Raw genomic sequence first — 18326 nt, 5'->3', positions numbered from 1 at the left:
CTTACTACTATGACACGCAGTAATACCGCTAATTATCGAGATTTTGTTTGTATTCGTTCTATTTAGACTATTGCGCGTTGACCTCAAGTAGCCTGTTGGCGCTGGGAACCTAGTGATGATGGGAGCCTGGGGAGCCATAGGGGAGGCGCCCTATCAGGCACCCATGCCAGGCACCCATGCCAGGTCTTCACTGGGTAAGACACTGCAGAGGCTCTTAGTTTGCTCTGTACTAACATCATTGCGACTATTACTTCTGTGCCATTCGCACTGTGCTTGCACTACTATGTATAAAAGCTTGGAAATCATTTTCTTATTACAGGCTAGATGCTCTGTGATCTGTTATTACACTTCAGCTCTGACGTCACAATTCCGGCTGCTTGAGCCAGCACAGAGCAGAGTTCCAGCTGTCACTGCAGCACTAAATGGAAGCTGTTACAAGTTTTTAAATTCCTCACGTGTTAATAGTTTTCCGTGACCCTTTACAGCCATTTAGAAACTCTTTGTGGTAGAATGCTTAATGTGTGCACTGCTGGGGTTTGACACGTGAGCAAGAATCTGCATATTTTTACTTATTTTAAAGCACAAAATGAAAACCTTTTTGCTTACACTATTTTTCTGCAAAACATTAGGAGCTGCATATTGGCTTTTTAAAATCCAGATTCTACATTGATTACACAGATCAGAAAATAGAAGATCCCTGATGTTGCGTAGTGTATACGCACTGTTTACGCATGAGCGAGCGGCAACTAGAGACGGTCCGGCCCGGCAGTTCGCGCCGGGGCCCTGAGCAACACACACGTGTCCCGTGTGGTCCCTGGCGAGTGAGTGTGCGTCTGCGTGTGCATGCGGGTGGGGGCCCTGGACAGCCCCCACCATACAACACCTTACATTAGTTTAAGCAAGAGGCCAGGTATTAAACGGGATGGAAATGTGTGGCCATGTATTATAAAGAATTAAATACCCCCTTCTGTATGTAAAAAGGATCTTGCGAGTCACCTTGAGCGTATAAAGGAACTCCTTGGTCACTTCCAATATCCTTATCACATATGCTAGGGGGTATCTTATCCCATATAGTACACATTCTTCCTAGCTGCTTCTAGTGATGCTGTCACCAGTAGTACCAATACTAGCGTTTGTTTGTGTAATGTTTTGTGTTGTTTTGTATAGTACTGTGTAGCCCCCTCTGCAGCACCTGCGGTCTGGGGTGAACTGATTGCAGGCCTCATCAGTGTAGGACGGCCAATTTTATAAGATGGTTTTGTAGGACACTTTAGAAGCAGTAGTGCATTCGAAGCGGCCTGCAGTGCACTTGGCTTCCTGCTCTCCCATGCATGCCCATTTTGTGTAGTATTTGTGGCAGGTGGCTGTTTACTAAATACACCACACACACACTGCCCTGCGGACCAAAAAACCTGCCAACCTCCCAATTTACATATGTATTGACACCAATAGACGTGACCAGAGAAAAGGGCATTCACGGAGCATCATAAGTCCTGGAGGCACCATGGGAAGTTATATTACAAGACGTTGCCATGTGTCAGCCGAGAGACACATAACTTTGGGGTTTGAAATTCATGAATGGTGACTATTATTATGTATGGAGCCAATCTATAGTCCAGTAAACCATGAATGAGGCTTTGTTTAAAGATAATTGCATATGTAATCACCTAAACTGTGAACTGAATCCCTTACAGGGACTTCAGACAAGACAGAGTGAGATTGACTAATTTACCCAGGATCGCACACTTTGGTGCGTGATCCGGTGGTGGTGAAACCGGAATGTGGGCAATATAGGCACGTGACCACCATTTTCTCAGGTTAATTTGGTATAAATATTTATTGTTTTGGTTTGGGTTTCATGTGCTTAAATGGCACTTGTGCATAGCAATGCCGTGAAAAGAACAAGCATTACATAATAAACTAACCTTACATAATATACTGCCCTTACACTACATACATCTTCATAGAAACATGTTGAACAAAAGGAGCATGGCTTTAGCTTTATTTTCCCACTCCTGAATGGAAGGTCACAGTGGCTTTATGAAAAGTAAGGTGAGCCTAAACAAATCTCCCTTGGGTTTCAAAGCTGTGACCTGAGATGTGTTTACCATATTTCATATCTACAGCTGATGACGTATTGGTGTTCATGTACCCTGTTCAATTTAGCTAGACAGGGTCAGCAGCATAGGATTGAGCCCCCATACTTATGAAAATTAGACTGACTTGTTATTTAAGCCAAGTATTTGCTGTCATGTTTTCCCTTTGATCTGTGATTTCTCTAAAATGTTTTTCTGTTGCAAAGCTTATGATGTACATATATGCTTCATCGCTTGCACAATAGGCTGTTCAGTATGTTTGTTTAATCATACTGTTATATACAACAGGTCCCAGGTGAGGTTTTATTGTCCTGCTATTTATCTGCTTTATCTGATTAATTTGTAGCAGATTACATTAAATCTATTATTTGTATTTGTGTAGGATCCATGGGCCTACTAAATAAATAATTAATTTTATATTAATTTGTGTGCCTTCTAGTAGATTCATTCTAACAAAGTTCATGAACGCCGCAGACTCCAAAGGCGAGTGTGGCTCTGCAAAGCCAGTTTCCTAATTGGTTCATCAAGGGGACTACTCTTCATGTGTGATAATTGTACAACTATTTGTCCCCTTTATGCTCTTGAGTTTTTCCCTTTTTGTTAAGCAGGTAATAATTTCAAACAGTATGCAACATTATGCACCCTTCCCATTTCTCATCACCCACCATTTGCACTTCTACAAGAGTCCCTGCCTATAGCCCCCTCTCTCATGTGTATTCGCCCATCAATGTCTAATTTCTCCCAGTACAAAAGTGGTGACACGGAGCAACATGTTAATGTCTTTCACATGCCCCTGGGAGAGCCACTCGGCCTCCCAGAGCTTCAACCATCTCATGCAAAGGTGTGCAAGAGCTGTGAAGGCTTTGCTTCTGCTCGAAACCAAGTCGGGACTTTTCCACGTCCCGGACAGGGTGTGTGCAGGATGCGGCAGACAACATTTACTACAAGAGACATGTCCTGAAATGTGGTTCCTTCTTGTAGCTTAGACGAGTCTGGTTAGATGAACAGACTATGGCTCCAAGACTACTGGGCCATACAAATATAAGCATGTGATTTTTTTTTCTTTCTTCCCCACAAATGTATGCGCTATGATTAACAAATTAAAAGTGTAAATAAATGATAAAGAATTCTTTAGAAGGAATGTTTTATCTATGGAGCCACGCAAATCTCCCTTGTTTTTAATTAACTGAATTAATAGGAGTTTGCAGAATATACTGTCTAAATTGAAAATGTTCTTTAATACGACCACCTCAAACCCACCATGTGTTCTTGCCTCGCTGGGAACTCGCTGTCTGAAAAAGCATACAGAGTTCTACAGGTGCCTGCTGAAACGCATGTGGACGGAGGTGGAGGTAATCACTGGCAGGTTATCCCAAAACGGTGTTGGCACTAAACTGAAAAAAAGGGTACACACATTTCAGATGCGTAAGCAGACCCGGAAGCAGGATGTTTGGTGTGAGAGCCATGAACCTCCACGTCAGTGAACTGTTAATTGGATAGGAAGGAGAAATACTTCTGAGTAGTCAAGAGGAGATGAGACGGGTGCCGCAGAGAGGAAAGAGGAGGAAGGACCTTGTGCCAAGGTCCCTTGGGCAGTTAACAACTACTGGTGTCCTCAATCTTGGAAGCTTGTAACTGCATATGCAAATGTGTACTGTGATATGACTACTGCCTGTCAGGAGAACATTTGGCCAGCAGTGGTTTCTAAACTCCTACTTGGAACCATACACCACTACTTAAACACCTATGATCGCAGTCATAAAGGTGAAATGGGCACAACATAAATGGTATTCCTCCTTCCCCTCTTTGAGATAGCCTGGGCCAAGGGCAAGCTAACACTCTTCAAGAGGGTGTCAGCCAGCATGGAAGCATTCAACAACAATAGCACAGCCAGTGAGGACCAAAATAATAGACACATGACCAAATCACATTGCAGTTGCTGGTGTGGCTGTAAACATGGCCCACCAAGTACACATGTGTAAACTACACTGTTCAGCATGGAGCATTTTGAAAATGAGGCCTGTTTAGCAGAGGCCGCATTCTGAGTGAGTGAGAAAACCACCATCATTTTGCATAGCAAAACTCAAAGCTCAGGACTGCACGCCTGCACAGATGGCATGCTTTCACACGAAGTCCCCTCTGCCTCAGTTGCTGGCTGTATTGCATGTCTGTGTCACTGGCAGCTTCCAGCACGATGATGTTCTCCATAGCCAGACTCTGAATGCTTTCCCACCTCAGACCCACAGGTGGGAACTGTGCAGAGCCCAAGGCAAAATTAACGCCAGAAAAGCCACAGTTTAGGCCATTGCTGGTTTTTCAAGCTTGCAGGGATTTCAAATGCACACACATTACGTTGCTGCCTGCCCATGCAAGAGAGCAGATATTCCTCCCTAAGAATCAGCAGCACAATTAGAACATCCAAATTATGCTGGTATTCATAGTGGTGCACAGTACAATTCTGACGTGGCTACTAGGTATGTGACCCTGGAATCCTACCATCTTATTTGTCACACTCCCTTAGACCTATCCACTGCCCTCACACTCTTCTTCACTGACTTATGGTGTGAATTGATGTCTGTGAATTCTCATCTAATGCACAATGATGAGTAGATGAAGCAAGCTACCCATGACCACTACACACCTTATGTGAGTTGTGACACACATCTATATAGCACATCACTACAAAAATGTTTTGGTTTTCCAGGTGACTTGCAGACCCAATCCTGACATGGCTCTTGACGCCTGCCTGGGACCCCAGTGATCGCCATGATGAGGAATACAACCAGTCTCACATTAGGACCCAAGGTGTCACAGAGCAGGTACATCATCTCCTGAGTAGGTTCCAAAGACTGCATCATTCTGGCAGTGCAGTACAGCCCTTCGGGGTTTGGCAAAACTGTCACCCTGTGCTTCATGTTGTGCAGTATTCCAATTAGGTGTTGAATGTGCAGGTCTGTCTTGGAGAACGAGAGTCCATCTAGTGACCTGGAGGACTAAGTGTACGCACCAGTACAACAAGATGCATGTTATGGGCAAATCAGATGTCACACTCTGATCCTTTTCCCCAACATGACCCCAGAAAAAAACAACCATGCATCCTGCCCCCGCCTATCCCCAACAATACACTAGAAAGCATAGTCTCACTTCACCATCGCAACCATTACAGAACACCCCAAATTGCCTACTTTTCTTCACCCCTGTTAGCCACAGATAATGGTACATTTCAGTGAATTCACATTACATGAGACATGTTTTGAACTGTTTTTGTGTTAGAAATCTGAGCCAGAGTGTGTCATCCTGCCTACGGGGACCGCCTTACTCCGTGTTGTCTGACTTGGGGAGGAGATCTGATTCAGCCACATTTATTCTTTATATTTGAACACTGCTTATCCTTTACAAACATATCCCCTTTATAGACTTTCTGGTACAAGAAGATAGGGCAGGCATTAGGTTTTGTTAGCATAGGACATTTTTGATTTGACAGACTCCACTAGTACTGTTTTGTTTATTGTTTGATGGTCGAGACCACTCCCTTCCTAGTTGTAGGGCAAAATAGGAGTTTTCCCAAACTCAGAAACGTTAATAAAGGTTTTACAAATTGTACCTTTTGTGTCAGTGTCATACTTGTGATAGCATGCTACCCTTACATTTAGTGTTAGGAGTGGGATACAACTCAATTGAGACAAAATGGGGGACCCTACAAATCCAGACACTTAGTCACAGAGCTTCAGACCCATCTACTGTAATAAAATAATCCATAGGCTTTGATATTTGAAGCAGTAGAGAAACCACGATCCCTCTCGGGAAAAGAAGGGATGATTCCCATGGACTTCGTTTTAATCCCCCTTGTGGGTTGTTATATAAGATTGGCCCCAAAATCTGGCCTGGCCTGGAAGTTTGGTTTAGATGTCCAAGCAGGCATTATAGATCCAGACTTTCATGGAAACATAAAGGTTATCCGACAGAACTATGGCGGACTCATTTTTAAATATGCCGTGGGGACAAAATTGCACAGGGAATTCTTGAGAAGGCTCTATTTCCCCGTTTTGAGGAAGAAAGTGAACCAGAGGAAGCTAAGAGAGGTAACTTGGGCTTTGGAGAGGCCGATGTGACACGTATCACTGAGGCAAAAAGGGCAGCAGAACCTACCATACTTCCTGATCTAGCCTTTGCCAAGCGACATGATCCAGTACTTGCAGAGGCTTTCTTACAAGTGATTCCTGAGGGAGAAGGACCAGAGAAGGGGAGCCCCTTTTTCTTCCTGAAACAGGGATTACTATATAGCGGGGAAACCTCCAGGGACGTCCTCAGTAAAACTCAGTTAGTAATACCCAAAACCCATCACCAGATCGTGCTAGAGATTGCACACTCTCATTTGACAGGGGGACATTTGGGCCGATCTGAAACCCAAGCTCACATTAGTGGGAAATTCTATTGGCCGGGTAATCATGCTGACATAAAGAACTTCATTCAGACATGTGAGATATGCCAAAAAAGCAGCTCACATATTCCCTTACCTGCCCCTCTAAACTCATAACCAATAATAGAAGTCCCTTTCTCCTGAATTGGGATGGATATCATTGAACCATTGGAAACTTCTAAACTGGGTAATAAATATGTTCTCATTATCGTTGATTACAGTGCCCAGTACCCAGAAGCCTTCCCCATGAGGAACAACACAACCCAGCAAATTTTAAAATACCTGCTGCTATTCTTTTCTTGTGTTGGGTTCCCCAAGGAGATTCTAAAGGATCAGGGATCCAATTTCATGATTAAGCTTATGGAGGAAGTCAAGGATTTACTACACATTACCACCTTAAGATCTCCAGTTTACCACCCTAAAATGGACGGACTGGTAGAGAGTTTTAAAAAACTCTTAATGATTTTGAGAAAATCGGTAGATGAGGATGGGACCTAGTAGGAAACCGAACTGTGCTGGGCCCAAGGTTGCAGGCAGCAACATTGTTTGAACAAAGACCTTGTGTATTTGAACTTTAAAGAAACTCCAGTGAATGTCCAGGGGCAGAGTAGTCTGGCGCCGCATGGGCGCACATTTGAAGGACTCTAATTGGAACCTTTTTGTTGTGTTGAAAGTATAAGAACCAAGAGGGCTTGGGGGAAGGCTGGCGTGAGGTGTCAAGGTGGTCATACAAGGGTAGAACAAAACCCCTTGTACACTCAAAAGTCTTTGACACGTGGAGGAAAGCAAAGTGAGTAATGTTAAAAAAACTGGGTAGCCTGGCTGGGGGCTGAGACTCGGATTTAGGTAGAGGGAAGAACCTAAGAGTTCTAAAGAGACTGGGCCTCATTATAACCCTGGCGGTAGCTGTGCCTGTAAAACAGGCATGGCTGCCGTCGGAGTTGTAATTTCTCCGGCACCCTTCAATGAGGAATTACTGAGTAATTCTGGCATTGCTGGACCCGGTAATTCCTTCATTGCTGGGTGCCGGTGCCTGTCAGTCCCCATTCCCATTTGAGCCCCATAGGGCTCAATGGGAATGGGGATGTCAGATGGACCAGCACCGTCAATGACAGTGCTGGTGCATCCGACATGCTGCGCTCATGGGTCCCGCTCTGCCTGTCATGCCAGACCTGACGGGATGACAGGCGCCCACGAGCACAACTGGTAGTATGGCGGTCCGGGAACTATGGTACTGGCATGCTTATCGGTACCATAGTTCCTGGACTGCCATGCGTATAATGAGGCCCACTGTCTTCAGACTGTTGCAAGTGTGAACCAGACAGAGGGGTGCCAAGAGAAAGCTTGGGGGAGGAAACCCCGCTTTCTGATGAGATGAGGAAATCATGAACTGTGTTAGAATGGCTATGTGAACCCGACAGAGGGATGCCAAACGGGAAACTAAGGGAAGTAAATACTGTATTGTGATAAAGCAGAGTGAACCATGAACTAGGCAAATGTGACCCCAACAGAGAGATGCCTGTCGATTGGGGTAAACAGTGATGTACCCGTAAACATTGTGGCGACATGTGTGAACCCGGCAGAGGGATGCCCACAGTGAATAACAGTTTAAAAAGACTTTGAGATTTTTAAGCGTTACATTTTGAGTGAAAGACCGTGGTCCACCCAACTGAGGGAGGCTAACACTGAGAGAAGGATCAAACCCCAGCAGAGGGGGGGTTGAAAGGCGAAGAGTAATCGCCCAACATGAAGACTTATTGAAGACACTTTTTGTTTGTTTATTGTTATTGTCCATCAGGCCTTCTAAGGCAAGAGACTTTGCAGAAAACAGACGTGGCCCCAGAAGGTCCTGGTATCGTTGAAAGGAACCGTAACTTTGTGCTGGTGAGGCCCAGGAATGTGCGGTGCTCAAGAGTCACGCCTTGTCCTGTGCTAAAAACATGGGGAAGGGAGACTCCAGCCATACCATCCTGATTTATCGTTTGGTGAACACTTTTTCTTTTCTTTGTCAACATTATCCCACACTATTTTTGTAGCAATGCGGTAAGGATAGGCATTTTGTAGTACAGGCCCTTTTTATTTGACAAGACACCACTGGGACTGCCTTATTATTATTTGATGGTCGTAGCTTGCTCCCATCTTAGATCTAGGTTTAGATTAGGCGTTTTTCTCACCCATTATACAGTTTAATAAACACCCTTGAACTGTGATCACTTGTGTCTGTCTTTACTGTTGCCACCATGAGTTCCTTACAGGCTGCTGTCTGACGTGTTGAGAAGAGAGGATTCAGCCACATTTATTCTTTATATTTGAACACTGCTTTTTATTTACATGCATATCCCCCTTTATACATGTTTGGTACAATAAGATATGGCAGGCATTAGGTTTTGCTAGCATAGGCCTTTTTTGATTTGACGGACTCCACAGGACTGTTTTGTTTTATTGTTTGATGATCAAGACCACTCCCATCCTAGTTACTGGGCAAAGTAGAAGTATTTCCAAACCCAGAAACTTAAAAAAAAAAGGTTTTACTACAAATGTGTGTCCGTGCCATACTTGTGATGCCATGCCATCCTTAAAATACACACATTTGATTCCATTCAGCCCCTGAGTGGACCAAATCACGGACCAACCTATCCTTAAAATTCATCAGAGAAAAAACAATCCGCACCATGGTTGGCACCCCAGGATTTCCAAACAACACACTGAAAGTGGCATAATATGCTGAAAACACTCCCTCATTCCCAGGAAACTTTAGCCCTGTGGCAAAATGTGTATTTTACACTCAGCCCAGTGGCAGCTGCAATCTGCTACACACACACACACACAAACAAGATCACCGCAAGGCACAGACTATACAACGTTACCTGCCTAAAGAAACCTGACCGGTCAGAACCCTATGGCCAGTATCTTAAGAACTAAACGTGACGCACATGCTCACTAATTTCTAGCACATAATGAATTGCCTTGCAATGGCGTGTGATGGTTATGACCTATAGGTTACAGTTTAACCCCTCCACTGCCAAAGCAAACCCTAAATGGTTTCCCTTGACAGAGAGCTGAAGACAACATAATGGGGAATAGACAACGGAACAAGAAACTCGCTCAGCTGATAGCTTGAGAATAAGCCATTGTTTCCGGTATTACATGGTACACAGTGCTGAAACTGCTGATGTACTGAACACCCAATCCAATAAACCAGCCTCGCGTCCCAGCTCAACCGCGCGCAGGATCTCAACCCCACTTTGCAACACCGTCTAACCCGTTCCTACAGCAAAACATGTAAGATGCTTCTACTTGGCAGATGGCGGGTAGGACCAAAAGAAACCCACAGGAACGTGTGTTTATAATCCTACCAATATGTGCAAAATGGTGCCTCTGTTATCGAGTACATCAACATGCTCCTTCCGCTCCCTCCACGTAACTCATCGACAAATGAACGGGCCCTTTACGCTCTGTTTTATACCCTGGACTGCCACACTGCTATGTGAGAGGCTTGAGTCCCCCTAATACCGGTGAGTGCAGCAAGCTCTGTTTGGTTTTTCTTCTGTCTTGTTTTAGGTGAATACTATTGGCACAACACTTGCATAGAGCAATATGCACAACACATTAGTGAAACGACTTCTCTTCCCAGAAGCCGTCCCTCCTCATCCTTACCCCAAACATTTCCCACTCCTACCTCGCTGTAGAGGCCCGAACAAAAAGGAAAATCTGGCTACGCACAGCCACGTGCTATCGGGAGCCAGCGCATGCCTTGATCGCACAGCAAACCACTTCTTACTGCTAATCCCAGCCCGGCTCACTCACTCGACCCTGCAAGTGAAAGAGCGATAGGCCAGACTGACTGTCTGCCGTGGAACGTCCCCACAGGAACCCGCTCGGACGAGCCCCGAGATCCTGTATGCAGAAACTCTCTCTCTCCTAATGCGTGCATGCTTTCTTTTATGTCCCCCTCCTGGCCTCTCCAACTCCTAATCACATAGGGGAGTCCTTCCCAACTGTGAGGTAAAATCACCTCCTAGGCCTACACACCCCCTGCAGGTGGGCGACACCATTACCTTTCATATTGTCATTCTACCATACCTCGGGTTCAAAACAACACAAAGTGGATGACAGCATGTATAAACAAATAGACATTGGGCTTTCATCCTCAGCAGATGCACAAACCCCAAACAGCACGGAAACCAAGACTGGCACATGACGCCCGACCCAAATTCCACATTGCCATCAGGCATAACTTTTATACTTATTTTCAAATGCTATATATAGCATACAGTAGGTAGTAACCCGTATTATATATATATATATCTTTGTGGAGCTCTCCTTGAAAACACTGAAACTGCTGGATGAAACCTTGGTCTCTTTTGTTACATCTCTTCCTTCATATTTTAGAGATATCAAGGATCTCATGAACAAAATAAATGGTGTACCCTGGGAAGACACTTTTTTATTGGCAACACTTGATGTAGTCTCTCTTTACATGTCCATTAGACATGCTGATGGTTTACGTGTTTGCAAATACTTTCTACATACATGATCTATGAATTTTCTTCAACACAGCACCATGATTCTGGAGATGATTACCCTCTGTTTGACCAATAACATCTTTGTATTCAACAATGAATTTTATATTCAACTACAGGGTACAGCCATGGGCACTGCACTGCGTTTGCGCTTTTGTATGCGAATTTAACTATGGGATGGTGGGAGCAATCTGTGGTATGGCACCCAGCAAATAGTATCTATACAGACAAAGTAGCCCTTTGGCTTAGATACATTGATGATTTATTCATCATCTCGGATGGTACCAATACTGAAAGGCTAGATTTTTTTAATATTCTCAATGCAAATCAATTGAACCTAAGATTCACCGAAAGCCACAACAAGACTGCTATCATTTTTTTGGATATTCTTGTTACAATGGCTCAGGGTGAACTTATGACAGCACTATATCGCCAATCAACCAGGTCTAACATACCATTGCATGCCACCAGCAACCACCCTACATCATTGAAATGGAGCATACCCTACAGGGAATGTATACGAATCAGAAGAAACTGCTCCAATATGCAAAGTTTTGATGAAGAATGCACTCGCATGGCTATCAGATTTCTGAATCACAGTCATCCCAAGAAAATTCTTGAGAGTGCCTACATTAAAGCCAAAGAAAGAGATCACACTACTCTCCTTATATCCAATTCCACTGGGAAATCTGACAAAGACAATAACGATACACGCCTAATTCTAACCTATGGCAACAGGTCTAAACATCCATCGCATAGTCAACAAACATTGACATGTGCTGAAATTTGATCAAGATTTGAGTGCCTTTTTGGGAGATAAAATTAACATCTCCTTTCGGAAATCTACATCCCTGAAAGACATGTTAGTGTCCAGCTTTATGAAGCCTTTTGTTGAGACACAAGGTGCATGTTGGCTAAACAAAAACATCCCAGGTTTTTTCAAACGCATGAAATGCAAGGCATGCCAACATTCTATTAATACCACTAGTTATTGTTATCCTGTTTTGCCCTTTGATATTAAAATAATGTCAAGGATTACATGTAATACCACGCATGTGGTTTATGTACTCACTTACCCATGTGACAAATGGTATGTCAGCAGCACCATTGGTAAGCTCAAATTGAGGGTGCTGCAACACATGAGAGCTATTAGGAATCTCGATCCTTCCTACCCTATTGTGGTACATTTCAAAACAGAACATGCCAGTAAACTAGATGGTCTTGGCTACTTTGGCATTGGCTCAGTCCCGGAATTACCAAGTGGTGGCAATCATGAACTCATGCTGAGACAACTGGAGACAAAATACATTTTAGACTTGGAGACAAAAAGTCCTACAGGACATAATCTGGATGAGGAACTTGGCACCTAATACAACTCTGATTAGCTATAGTCCTCTCCATGTTTTCTTCTACCTCTTCTCTGTCCTTCATTTTCTTTCATGTTTCTGCACGCCTTATCTCTTATGCTGCTTCTTTATATATGTATATATTTTTCTCTCACATCTTTGTTTCTGCATACCTCTCTATGCTCCTTCAGTGGTTTGTTTACTTTGGAAAGTAACAAGACATGGATTATGCATGCAGCACTCTGGTCCTCCACTGAAGGCTCACAACTTTCTTTCTTTTCTGTCGGTTTCTTTCTTGAACCCAATTGTCATTCTGGGATTTTCTCAATATATTCTTTGAGGGTTTTGACCATTATGGTTTAGACACTGACTGTATTGCTGGTTTTGGTATGATATGATATGATATGGCATTTGTAACGCGCCTATACACAAGTGTTTCAAGACGCGACGAGGCAGGGGGGGGAACAAGGGGAGACAGACAACGATCTTACTAGGCCAGGTGTCATTCAGATCGCGCAAGTGCAAGGGTAGAGGGGAAGGGAAAAGTGCATGGGGGAAAGGGAGAGGGGAAAGTGCAGTACAGGGTTATAAGCATACAGCATACAGGATAAATAACAAGGGCCAGCTGGTGGCAAGTGCGAGGTAAGTGCAAACAAGTGCTGGGAAGGGGGGCTGTATGGATACAGACACAGTCCCGTAGTGCAGGGGTTGCCGTGGAGGCAGTGCAGGGGAGAGTGGCTGGGCCGAGAACGGTGAATGGCCCAGTTGCAGATTCAGTGCAGTTTCAGTAGTATTAGCAGGGGAGAGGGGGAGAGAAAGCGGAGGCAAAGAGGAAGGCTTTGAGGTGGTTCCGGAACCTGGTAATGAATATAATATTTTTTAGATATTTTTTCATTTATGATATGCTTATCATTGTTTTATATATATTTCACTGTTGACTTAGTTTTATTAGGTCTGTTCCCTTAGAGGGTCCTCTTCAGCATAATTTACATAAAGGTCTCTATAATGCATTGTACCATCTAGTCCTAGGCACAGTTTTTAGACCTATTTCAGGTTTTGTAATCCTAAAGTATTATTCTAGCCACATAAGACTTGTCATGAATCAGGGTCCGCCAGGCCTCTTTTATGTAATGCTATTATAAGTCAACATATTCATATGCTTTTCTGTTTGTGCAATTGGCATTTTGTCCTATCTTGTAGACTTAGCATCTTACATGCTATAGGTTTGTATTTTTGATATCCGGCTGTTGTTAGCTAAGGTTCGATTCCCTTCCTGTTAATATTGTAATCCTTGCACTAGTCACTTTATTCTAATGCACTTGGTCCTTTATGGTTGCTTTTTGCACATATGCAATATATGCAGCATTTTGCTGAGTATTGCATCTTTCCGCACTTTATTGCATATTTGCACATTGCCGCCATGTTGCTGCTTTGAACCTCTAATAGGAATCAATATTCTTGAGATTTTTGGAATTATCTTTGTACAGCTGCATATTGTTCTTACCTATATCAAATGCATATCTGTTTGCTATAGCACTAGCCACTTTACATTTCAGCATATTTATACGTACTTGTTAACATGGTTTTTGATTGTATTGCATAATTATTATTATGCGGCCCATTTAGGGCTCATAGAGGTACACTGTTCCTAGGTTCCCCTTTTTAAATTTACCAGGTTTTTTATATTCGCAAAGTGGGCGTTCCACTTCATGGAGAAACAATATAGGCGGCCTCTATTCATGTATAAACATCCGGGTTGGATACGTTCTTTTTAAAATTGCCCCCTATGACCGGCCATTTCACCTTAGGTACATGTTATTTGACACTTTACCCAATTGTGCTAGTCAGCCACTCGTGTTATTCCAACTTACCGCTCACTAGCGGTTCATGTCCCTTGGCGCATATATAAAATATCTAAACGGTACAAAACTTAAGGATTTTCTCTCCTAATTCTGCTATATGTAGCAGGTAGCAACTTTGGATATCAATTATATATAATTACCGTTTGATTGAGAGGCCACATATCGCCCATTGTTGTTTAGATGCATGCTGTCTTTCTCCATGAGATGCGCGTCCCTCTCATAGTACTGTATTGGAGAGACACTACTATATAAATCATTGCAAGACCTACTGCTCCTCTTTGTATCTGTATGTCATTACAATATGTCTGTGCCTGTATACAACAGTATTCAGCTAACATTCATGCTAGGCTGTTGACAGTCTTGCAGTGGTAACCATAGAGATGAGGATACATTTATTAGTCCCTCCTTTGTGTTTGAACCCTCTAATGTGAACAAGTGGTTTGTAACTGCGAAATACGTCGTTGCCTCCAAATCTCGCTTTCCACTGCACACAGAATAAAGGAAACCTTGTTGCTGTGGATACCATTGTTGTTTTTTCTGGCAGTTTGGAAATGTATCTGCACTGCTGCTCCCGGAGTGATGTCCGCCCCTGAACTTTCATACAAGTTTTCGAAATTATATTTATTTTGTCTATAACTCTGCAAACTAAATAGCGGCACTCATTAACTATTTGTTAAATGGGGCGTTACATATGTATATCTGTGTATAGGGGTAGGAGAGTAGCGAGGTCACAGAGTGAGACAGGACGTGGGGTAGGGAGGGGAGGCATAGGGTGGACCCCACAACAACAAAAAAATTGATTTGAGGTTGACCAAGATGTAGACTATAGTCTGTCAAATAATGTAGAACCAGGTTGGCTAAAGCAATATTTTCATGGACATCATCTCCTCTTGGCATTGTAACAAGCCCATACTGTTATGTGTCCGCTATGCATTAATGTTTCTTTTCAGTGCGTTTTCCTTGTTTGTCATAAACCCGACCTGTGGCATCTAATGTAATGATTCCTGCTAGGGATTATCAGAGATTTGACAATGCCTGAAGAGACTGTAGGTCATTCCGGACAGTGTCCACCTCTCTCAAGCTGTATACATGTAAATACATAGGGGAACATTCTTGCTTGCAGATTAGTGTTTTTGCAAGATGCTGTAATTGTTTCAATAACGTTTTACAAAGTTGCGGGTGAGGAGCTTCTCCAATGTAGAATCAATTTGTGAGTGTATGGGTGTCTAGGTGTGTGTGGATTTGGTTGTATGGCACCACTTCGGAACAACTTCAAAGTTGGTGTGTCCATGCTTGTTCTCACACCACTGTCCATCTGCTTAAATCTCTCCACTCAGACCTTTGTAATCGATTTGTGTGAAACAAGTATCATGATTTACAGGAATAAAGCAGCAGTGTTTAATCCAAACAGTGGGTAATGGCAGGCTATGATTGGCCTGTAGGGCAATAGGGCAATGCCCGAACCAAAAACTCAAAATGCTGGTGTGGGCCAGTTTCTTGGCCAATGTGGGCCAGTTTGATGAGATACTTCACTATGCGCCTAGTAGTTTTGACCAGTGCTGCTGAATAAATATTCTTTAAAATGCACAATTTGTGTCACATTTTATCAAAAAACTCCCCCTTCGGAACTATTCAAATAGTCTGTCACAAAAGGAATGAATTGCCATTTGAACTGTGAACAACATTTTCATTGGTGCCCGAGACAATTTTATGCCCCAGTCCGACCCTGGTTCATGGGTTTAAAATTAGACTGGGCTGGTTACTGAAGCGTTTGTGATAGGTGTTAGTCTAAGAAATTAAAACACAATGAAAAAAATGTAGAGCAAACTTGGTCTTGCCATGCATTATGTAGTGCAAGCACTGACTTTTAATCTTCAATGGTAAATCAACAGTAACAAGTATTGGTAAGGTCCAGGGGTCTGGCTTCAGAAATATGGACAGAACGACTGTTTAATTCAACACGGCTTTAAAAATAACCCTGTACATTAAAACAAACTCGACATATTGGTTTTGCCAATGCTCGTTTGTTATGGATTCACCAATACCCTCCCATTTCCACTCTAGCTGCTCTGGTGCAATCCGTTTTACTGGGCATGTTGAAAAAGGGGATACAACACGAATCCAGGTTAGCATTCATGCTTCTGTCATTGACTTGTGCGTATGTGCTGCTTACTTGAATGCATTCTGGGACGTGTAGTCTTCCATTACAGGGTCATTGTCAGGATTACATGTCCCATAATGCTATGACTCTAAATGGGGGCTGCTATTGCTGTGTGGGCCATGACCGCACGGTGGCTATCCACATGGCATATGACATGTTGATTAAAAGTGTCATCAATGCATGTGTTATTTTCCCACTTGTCAACAGCTGCAAGGTTTTCAGCTATGACTTCCTGGTCCCCAGTGCCCTCAAGACCAGAAAAGTTCCATATTGATGCCACCTTCTCCTCCCATGGCCATGGAACCAGCGCTGGACCATTATGCCCTCCTGCAGAATGTGCCACAAGCTGGTGTCCAGACACAATAGTCCTAACTCAATGCTTGAGCTCATTCAACCTTATTATTGAATATTTTATCCATGCTACCTGTGCGGTTGGAGACAACCATGGTACTGTCCTTGATGTTACTCCAGAGGGGCCCCCTCAACTCCTTTAGCTGCACACTGAGCTCCTACTAGCTGAATTGGTGGTTGCACAGAGAGCGATCGACCCATTAACTAGGGTCTCCTAACATGTTGCCCAAAGGAATGTCAGATTGAATTGGACTGTGTATTCAAAATGGCTGCTATGATGCTTCTTATTTTCGTGCATTTGTGGTAACAGTAAATGTCAAATGTATACTTTTACCACAAGTGGTATTGCATCTCCACTTGCACTCATTTTCTGCATGTGTTATTTATTGTTATTGCAGGTCTAGTGTGTTTCTCATAATTTGTCAGAGACCATTGTTTTACCAATGCAGTAACAGTAATCACTCCCTCCCCGTCCCTCCTCCTCGAACCAAGACTTCAATAAACCATGACACCCCTCCCACCCTGTTGTGTTTCCTGCCGGTTTCCTGTATTATCTCTAATCTGCATTTTGTGTATTTTTTGTCTCACATTGTAACTAGCACCTAGATACCCAAGGGTTTAGTGTGCTGCAACAAATGCAAAAATAAATAAGTAAATTACTGCAGGCGAATTTCTTTAATAAAAATCAACTAAACTCATAATGAGGGCCATAGTGGAAGTTAGCTAAGGGTTTACAGAATTCTACATAATTTATTGCAAAAAAAATGGACTCCTGTAGATTTTATTTAGCTAACTTTTCCATGTGCAATTTAAAATAAAGGTTAAAGATGAGACTCTCCAGGTCAGCATCTAGAACACGTGCTTCTTGCTCCTCGGTGCTAATGACGATACGATCAATATCAGCGCTGTATATTTCCAATTGATTTTGCACTGAAAGTTTTATGTGCCCAATCACAGCTAGACATTCATTAATTGTATCCTGTATGCCTCGTTTTTTCCCTCACGTGTTTGTAGTGCGTGTCCACTACATATTACATTATTCATTCATTACTTAAGATTGCTATGTTCAGTCTTTCACACATGGATGTTGGAACCTATTTTTTTCATGATTGTGTTTAATAAGGCCAAACCGAAGGATTTCAAATAGCCCATCAAATAAGGAATCTGCATTTGTAATATTATTATACGCTTTGCCCCTGTTTAGTATTTAAAAAAAATATATATATATATCTATATATATATATATTACATGGACGCGGTAGCGTCCATGTAGTTATGGTTAAGTTGGTGTTTCCATAGGAAGAGCATTTTTTGGGTGGCTTATAACTTCGCTCCCTCTGGACGAATCCTCACCAAACTTTGCAAAAAAAGTATATGGCCCACTCTGAATTTTTGCAAAGTTTGGAGAGGTTTGGTCCAGGGGGGCAAAGTTATAGGGGGGGTCCCAAAACTTTTGTTTTTTCCCATAGACATAATGGGGAAAAAACTTTGCGCACGCCTACAACCCAAACCGCTGGACGGATTTATACCAAATTTGCGGCAGGAGCGGGGGACTGGTCCCGAAAGC

The 18326-nt window shown here is 43.0% G+C and overlaps 1 protein-coding gene across 2 annotated transcripts in view; it reads left to right on the top strand.

Moving 5' to 3' along the window:
• MAPK8IP1 (mitogen-activated protein kinase 8 interacting protein 1) overlaps nt 1-18326 on the top strand; it is a 499492-nt gene that overhangs the window by 198693 nt on the left and 282473 nt on the right. The window lies entirely within an intron of this gene.

The sequence above is a fragment of the Ambystoma mexicanum genome, chromosome 11 (assembly GCF_040938575.1).
Source record: "Ambystoma mexicanum isolate Mex_15411 chromosome 11, UKY_AmexF1_1, whole genome shotgun sequence".
NCBI lineage: Eukaryota > Metazoa > Chordata > Amphibia > Caudata > Ambystomatidae > Ambystoma > Ambystoma mexicanum.
Note: the sequence above shows the minus strand (reverse complement) of the source record. Positions and strands in the feature narration are given on the sequence as shown.